This window comes from Triticum aestivum, unplaced genomic scaffold (genome assembly GCF_018294505.1).
Source record: "Triticum aestivum cultivar Chinese Spring unplaced genomic scaffold, IWGSC CS RefSeq v2.1 scaffold27977, whole genome shotgun sequence".
Taxonomy (NCBI): domain Eukaryota; kingdom Viridiplantae; phylum Streptophyta; class Magnoliopsida; order Poales; family Poaceae; genus Triticum; species Triticum aestivum.
Window position 1 is genome coordinate 265,121 of NW_025228057.1, and position 8,946 is coordinate 274,066.

Below are 8,946 nucleotides of genomic sequence, written 5' to 3' on the forward strand. Positions count from 1 at the left end.
CACGACCTTGAAACCATTCCGGATGCCGGTCATCTGGGTCTTTCAAAAGTTGCTGGTCCTGCCGTGCTTCCTTTGTATCATTTGTCTTCCCATACACGCCCAAGAAGCTTAGCAGGTTCACGCAAATATTCTTCATAACATGCATCACGTCGATTGCAGAGCGGACATCTAGGACTTTCCAATATTCTAGCTCCCAAAATATAGATTTCTTCTTCCACATGGGTGCGTGCCCGTCAACTCCCCGCGGAACTGATTGTCCGCCAGGACCCTTTCCAAAGATGACTTTCAAATCCTTGACCATATCAAATATCTCAGCACCAGTACGTTCCGCAGGCTTCGGCCGGTGATCTGCCTTGCCGTTGAAATGCTTGCCTTTCTTTCTTACGTTATGATTTCGGGGAAGAAATCGACGATGACCCAGGTACACGTTCTTCTTACAATTAACCAAACGTACACTTTCAATCTCATGTAAGCAGTGCGTGCATGCATTGTATCCCTTATTTGGCTGTCCCGAAAGGTTACTGAGAGCAGGCCAATCATTGATGGTTACAAAAAGCAACGCTCGTAGGTCAAATTCCTCTCCTTTGTGCTCATCCCAGACACGTACACCAGGTCTGGCCCACAACTGTAAAAGTTCTTCAACTAATGGCCTTAGGTACACATCGATGTCGTTGCCGGGTTGCTTAGGGCCTTGGATGAGAATTGGCATCATAATGAACTTCCGCTTCATGCACAACCAAGGAGGAAGGTTGTAGATGCATAGAGTCACGGGCCAGGTGCTATGGCTGGAGCTCTGCTCGCCAAAAGGATTAATGCCATCAGTATTTAGACCAAATCTTATGTTCCTTGCGTCAGCTGCAAAATCTTTGAACACTCTGTCGATCTTTCTCCATTGCGTTCCATCAGCGGTGTGTCTCAACTCCCCGTCGGACTTACGGTCCTCTTTGTGCCATCGCAACGACTTGGCATGCTTTTTGTTCATGAACAGACGTTTCAACCGTGGTATTATAGGAGCATACCACATCACCTTGGCGGGAACCCTCTTCCTGGGTTTCTCGCCCTCAACATCGTCACCAGGGTCATCGCCTCTGATCTTATAACGCAATGCAGTGCATACAGGGCATTCATTCAAATTCTCGTATTCACCGCGGTAGAGGATGCAGTCGTTAATGCATGCATGTATCTTTAGAACCTCTAAACCTAGAGGGCAGACAGCCTTCTTTGCTTCGTACGTACTGGCGGGCAACTCGTTATTCTTCGGGAACATATTCTTCAACATTTTCAGCAAATTTTCAAATGATGAGTCACCTACACCTTCCTGTGCCTTCCATTTTAGCAAATCCAGTGTGCAGCCCAGCTTTTTCAGACTATTATCGCATCCTGGATACAACGACTTTTTGTGATCCTCTAACATGCGATCCAAATTCTCCCTATCCTTGTCAATTTCGCAGCGTCTCCGTGCATCAGCAATGGTCCGACCAAGATCATCAGCGGGCTCATCATGTGCCTCTTCTTCACCTTCACCTAACCCTTCCCCACCTTCAGCATCATCCTCCATGAAAGTATCACCGAAATGATCATGATAGTTGTCATCGATATCATCCCCTTCTTCATCTTCTTCCATTCTAACCCCTCTTTCTCCATGCTTGGTCCAACAATTATAGCTTCGCATGAAACCGTGCCGAAGCAGGTGCATGTGAACGTCTCTTGAGGAGGAGTAACCCTTCTGATTCTTACAGACAGCACATGGACAGATAATAAAACCTTGCTGCTTGTTCGCATTTGCCACTACGAGGAAATCTTTCAAACCCGTAGTGAACTCGCCGGAGAGTCGGGGACCGTACATCCATTGTCGATTCATCTGCATTATTATTATATAAAGTATATAATTAACAATCATGCATTTGTTAAACTAACTAGCTAGAAATAATACAAATTAAACAATGAACTACACACATGCATATTTTATCAATGACACATGAAAGGTTCAAGTTGCTAACCGCGATCGCGGAGGAAAAATAAATGAGAAAGCTCAAGTGTGGCTCGGACACTTCATATCATGTTTGTTTCAGGCTCTCGGGCATTTCATCAAACACCTTGTGTGCATAGGAGAAACCAAAAGCAAACCCACCACCCCCTTCTGAAAATTGTGAAGTGAGCTGAGTGAAGTGAAGTGAGCTGAGTGAAGTGAAGTGAGCTGAGTCCTATATATAGGGATGGGCCTTTAGTCGCGGTTGGCCAGGCCAACCGGGACTAAAGCCCCACCCGTCCGCCAGCTGGATGGGCCTTTAGTCCCGGTTGGCCTGGCCAACCGCGACTAAAGGCCTTCGGGGACCTTTAGTCCCGGTTGGCCAGGCCAACCGGTACTAAAGCCCCTCCCGTCCGCCAGCTGTCGACCGAGCGCGCTGGGCCCAGATAGTTGGTCGCGGGTCTTCTCCCGAACCGCGACTAAAGACCCCTTTGGTCGCGGTTCGATTGTTTTGGGGACTAATGGGGGCGTATGGAAGCCTCTTTTTCTACCAGTGATAATTGAAAAAGTAGCATACATACTACCACATGGTATATATGAGACATGAGGGTAACAAGCTACCATCGGTGACCATCGGTGATATGATAGTACATACTACCTAGCTCCGCACCCTCACCGAGCCCGCCTTCGTCCGCCGCTACCGCGACTTCCACGGGACGCCCCTCGTGCTCGGCTTCCTCCACAACCCGGTAAACCGCCGCCTCGCTCGCTTCGTCCCCACCACGGCGTTCCGCCCGCCCGCCTCCACCGACCACCGCACCTCCGTCGTGCTCGACTGCCGCCACGGCCGCGCCCTCCTCTCGACTACAGATCCTCGGAGTTCGTCGTCTGGGATCCCGTCACAGGCCGCGAGCGCCGGATCCCCGACGACGTGCCCGATCGCTACACGAACCACGTGGTGCTCTGCGCCGCGGGCGCCGGCTGCGACCACAGCGCCTGCAGCGGCGGGGCGTTCCTCATGGCCTCCGCGGGCGTGCACGTCATGGACTTGGTGCAGGCGGACGCTTGCGTCTATTCGTCTGAGACCGGCGTGCGGAGGGGACCAGACGGCATCTACCTCGATTACAACGATGGGCAGTTCGATGAGGGCTGCCCATACAGCCTCGAGGCTGATCGGACTGGCGTGCTTGTTGGGGGCACGCTCTACTTCGTCTGCCAGTCGGGTGCCCTGCTGCGGTACGGCTTTCTGGGTAAGCAGAACCTGTCGCTGATCAAGCCGCCTCCCGGCAAATTTCATGGCAGGGGCACCATTGTCACGAGGGCGGAGAACGGCGGGCTGGGATTGGCCACCTTGGGTCGTGACGTGCTCCACCTGTGGTCGACTGAGACCGGTCCTAATGGAGATGTCAAATGAGTGAAGATGAACGACATCCATCTCCAGAAGCTGATGCCTTTCAAGAGCCCAGCACGTTTGATTGGATCCACTGAAGACACCAATGTTGTTTTTGTGACCTCAGATGACCATGGCATCTTCACTATTGAGCTCAAGTCATTGCTGACGAGGAAGGTGTGCGAGATGGGCAAGGTCAAGGATTTTTTTCCTTACGTCTGCTACTACACTCCAGCTGGTACAACTTCTTCTACATCCTCATCTTTGTTTGGTTAATTGTGATGCGTGACTATTTTGTCAGCCGTCATGAAGTTAACAAAATATTTGATAAGCCAACCTTGAATTAATTTGGAGACACGAGAAAGACACTGACATATGTATCTCATCGGGGCAATGGCATATATATGTCATCGGGAAAATGAATGCACAAGTAGGAAGTTGTTGGTCTAGTTGTCCTGTACTCCTGTTTTCACATTTGTTTGGCCAGTCTGAATACCAGAACAAGAACATAACGCTGTAAACCTTTAGATTCAGTATGTGACTCCATGTAAGTTTGATTGCTGGGCGCTGGAATATAATACCATGCTTATAAGCTCTCTTTTTTCAGCTTGTGCTAGAGGCACGTTGCCAGCACCTGTGGGTCCTCAGTGATCTTCGACAAACCATTTGAGGATATGAGTTGGTAAGTCAGCAAATGGAATGGATGGGTCCATCATTTTGCAGTTCTGATGCTTCTCTAGGGTTTCCTTTTCATTGACCAGTTCAACTAGTTCATCAGCTTGCTGTGTCGGTGCTTTCTGATTTCCAGTTATTTGTTTTTCCATGAGGAAGTTTTAGTGGGAATACAAATCTCGGTATCTTAGTCAATTAACGTTCTGCTCACCGAATTCTTTTGAACTAGACTCGAAAAATAAATTCAGTTTACCACGAACAACATAAATATGTATCAGCTTACTATCTTGGCACATGAGCTATTTTTCAGTCAACGCGTGGCGAGTCCACCTGGAACTGAATATGCACTGTTTTCTTTGAAATTGAATCACGGTGGTTGAAATTTAGTTTCATTTGGACAAGCTACCCCAAGTATCATCAATTCATGGTGGCTAATTTGTTTTGCTTCTTGATGAATCGGCGCTTGTCCTGATTTAAGACTTTTCATGTTATTTCTCAGCTTATTTGAGCTATTATCGTTTCTGTTTAACATAGACAATTGTAGCTGCCCTTTTTGATTCAGAAAAATGGTCTTGATGTCTGTGGTTTGGTTAAACATTTTCTCAGCATATCGCTATTCGTCAGTCTTACTCACATAACCTCCAATATAGTTTGTCTGATCCAAACTAAATGTTGGCTGTTGCTATGGTTTGTGTGCAGTCTATTTTTCTTCGATCTTGGTCATTAAAGATGTGATAAGAAAGAAATTTCAAAAGGTTTGATAATCTAGAATGTTCATATGGAGTTACTTTATTATCTACTGAGACCAGATGTATCGGAAAAATTGAAAATATACCAACAGTAGGAGTTGACCAATAATACTGAGTTGATTTAGTGTTCAGGCCTTATGCACAATTTCCACAATGTTGAAGATAATATTTACTGTTTAAATCGTACACAAATCGTGAGATAAATTCAATGGCTTTGCATAACTGCCCTTTTTGGTTCAGAAAAATGGTGTCGGTGTCGTTCGTTTGTTTAAACATTTTCTCAGCATATCTCTATTTGTCAGTCTAAATCATGTAACCTCCAATATAGTTTGTCTGATCCAAACTAAATGTTGGTTGTTGCTATGATTTGTGTGCCATCTATTTTTCCATCAATTTTTTCACTGTAGATGTTTAATAAATTATTCTGAACGCATGATAAAAATGGCATGACTAGGTTCATATTAAACACTGCTTTCTTCACGAATAGTTGCTAGTCTTATGTTTTCTAAAGTATGCCGAGTAAAAAAAATTAGACATGGTTCTTACTTGAGGCTTCTACTGCATGAATTTTATTAAATCCGATTTGTTAGGTACTACCTAGCTCGTAGTACATTTCTAAAGGGTATGCCTGTCATTAAACTAGAAACCAGATGTCTATCCTTTGTTACCCCATGAGCCCCTCATACTCCAATGATAAGAAAGAAATTTCAAAAGGTTGATAATCTAGAATGTACATATGGAGTTATTTGAACCAACTCTTTTAGTATCTACCAAGACCAGATGTAGCCAAAGAAATTTTAAAAAATGCCAACAGTTAGAGTTGACCTATATGCTGAGATGATTGAATCTTTGGGCTGTTGGCACGATTTCCACAATGTTGAAGATAATATTTACTGTTTAAATCATACAAAAATTGTGAGATAAATTCAATGGCTTTTGCATGATTGAGTATTACAGTTTGGTTTAGCTGAAAACATTGGTTGCTTTGCAGGTATCAAGAGGTACTTTTGTGGTGACTGAGATGCAGAAATGGATTATTTGCTGTAGGTTCTTCCATTCTGTATGCTGTGCACGGGGCCTGTGATGTGCTCCAGAAGGAAACTGGCTCTGTGTGTCATGCCCTGGTGAAATGGTTTGTGAACTTGTAACACATGCCCTGGTGAACTGTAACTGGGAATTTAATCTTCTAAGCCATGAACTTCCGTCTATTGTCTGATTTCTGTAGACATTATTCCAACTGGCACGAAGATAATTTAACTTGCTTCTGTCTAATGAATTAGATTTAGCCCTGTCAGCTAAACCTGCAGTTCATTTGCTCCATGCTGTCGAAACAAGCAAGTTGATCTTGCCTATATTTCGTGTTCATAATTTATATCTTTTCAGTGTCTTGTGCTTACGAGCCACTAAAACGCGTTTCATTTTCTGTGTCTCAAACAATGTACGTTTATCATTCGTTAGCGTTGACACCGGAAAACTTTTCAGATTTCGGAACAACAACGATGTGATATGTTTTCCAGCCATCATAATCCAGTCGTTCGTTTAAGGCACCTATGGCACGATTGTGCGCACGGACCATAACCATTACAGATATTTGAATGCATTGAGAAAAAAGCGCGTCAAATCTTGATTTGAACAGTGCAGTAGTTTTCATTTTGAATAAAAGGCACGAGCCTCAATTTATAGGTAAAGTCATACGACAATGTACACAGCCAAGCACTGAAAGATTCACATACATCCATAGATTAGGTTTTTAACTTTTTATTTGTCAGACCGCCACTTCATTGGTTCATTTGCCACAAAAAACTAACTAGAATATTTAAGTTAAGGTGTGTTTTTTTTTTAAATCCTCAGATCAAACGAATACACAGAATATTGGATGCAAACCATCAAGAAATCACAAAGTTAGGTGTTCAATACCTACTTTACGAATTAGTTTTGAATATTTCTCTGGTTATTTTTTTACTAAAAAGAGTAATGCACCTTAAAAAATGGGGCAAGGTGCTGGTTCTGATTTTTTTTAGTCCGACCGCTGGTCCAGTCTTATTTTTGAAACCATGCATACAGCTGCCATGCAAAGCCAAAGCACCAACACAACTAACCACATAGTCGGCCACCCTAGTCACAAAGACATAATAAACTCATGGGATGAAGGACCAAGATAACTAGGTTACTGCTTGGGCGACGCCGGAGTAGGACCAGACGGCCAACATTAGGTCGCGCCGGCGTCTCTGGATTTAACAAGAGGCTTCAACCACTGTAAAAATGCAAGCACTTTAAACATACAATCACAAGGCTTGTTATCGGTGGATGGTTCTTTCATGAAGGTAGACAGAACGGCAGTGAGAATGATTTTATGGAGACATGATGGATCAGTTATCTTCGCTGCCTATTGTTTCTTGTTTTGGACAACTCTAACCGATCTCCTAAAAATAGCGGAGTACCCGGCGAAGTAAACCCCTAGTGGAATATTTTCACTCCACTAAGATTTGGCCAGACCTAACTGATCCCTTATATATAACGGAGTAAAAATAAATTTGCATAAATTCAACATAGTTTCAACATAGCTTCAACCGAAATTTGCATAAATTTAAACATAAGTTAGTTTCAACATAGCTCCAACCTAGTCTTGACAATCGAAATTTAAACATAAGTTTAAACTTAAACCTAAATTAAACTAATCTTCATCCGAGGTCGAGCTTGCCTCGACATGCCACCGCCCATTGGGTCCGGGCCGGTGCCGTCATCGCTAGAGTCGGGGAAGATGCGCCGCCACTCCTCGGTGTCGAACTCCTCCTCCGGCACTGCCGTCGCCACCGCTGCCTTGCTCCTCTTCCTCGGAGATGACGATGGCCTCGCTGTTGACTGCCCGCTCCGTGAAGATGGCCTGCTCCGCTTCCATGAGCTTGGGGTGTTGCCGGCCTCCGCCGCGAGGCCCTCCCTCGGCTCCCGGTCCTCCCGAGCCGTCACTGCATCCACAACACCCGCCGCCACCGGGACGAGGTGGACCGGCGTCGTCCCAAATGGAAAGTTGAGCCTCGCCGCTGCGCCATGGAACCACACCTGCCACAAGTCATATTGCAGGCACTAGTAGAAAAAGGGTCAAATGTCAAGCACATTAGTGCCGGTTTGCTTTTGAGCCGGCACTAATGTGTGCATTAGTGCCGGTTCCAACGGCTAGCCAGCCGCTTTCATTAGTACCGGTTCGTGGCCGACCTTTAGCACCGGTTCGTGCCACGGACCGGTACTAAAGTGAGTGGTGGCAGGATGTTGTCAGTCCGGGGCCCCTCCAGCACCTTTAGTACCGGTTCATGGCACGAACCGGTGCTAAAGGTCGTCCTACCTTAGCCCTTCGTCCACCCGAGCTCGCTCTGTTCTTCCCCTTTCCCCTCTCCTCTCTGTTCTTCCCCTCTTCCTCTTGAGCTCATCACACATTTTGCCCAAAATTTGTCAAGATTTGAAGGCCCCCATCCATTCAAATGATCACAAAGGTTAGCAACTTTGTCCTTTCATCTCTCATTGCTAGATTAGCTCTTGCAATGCTTTGTATAGTGATTAATTTATGAGTTTAGTAATTTGGTAGAAAATATATGTGCTAGTATTTGATTTATATGCAATTTGTGGTCAAAACTAACACTTAGTTTGCATATGTAGGTGTGGTTTACTTAGTGCCTTCTAAATCTCTGTCGTAACCACAGTCGATCGCCCGCACCGTTCCGTCGCCGGCACCACCTTGTGGTGAACCTCTTGTTCATGAATGTTTTACATTACCCGTAGGTTGTGTGATTTGGATATATAGTTACTCATATAATTATCTTACCCGTAGGTTGTTTGTTATACATAGTGCCATGGTTTTGATATCCGTCCCCGTTGGCCCTCGTCCTTGTTATGATTCGGATGTGGTATATTCTCTTTTAAAACTAGTTGTTGCATTTCGTGTTTATGACAAATTATGCCCATCAAGTTGACATAGATATTTTTGTCTAGGAGGTTTGTGAACCGGAAATTCCAACCGACCCTATTGTCGAGAGGTTAAATTTAGTTGAAAGAGAAAACGAGTATTTGAAAGAAAAATTGAAAAGAATTGAGGGGGAGAAGATGGAATTGGAGTTGCATGTTGCCGATGTCGTCGATGATCACAAGATCAAGATGGAGAAAATGCGCTTGAA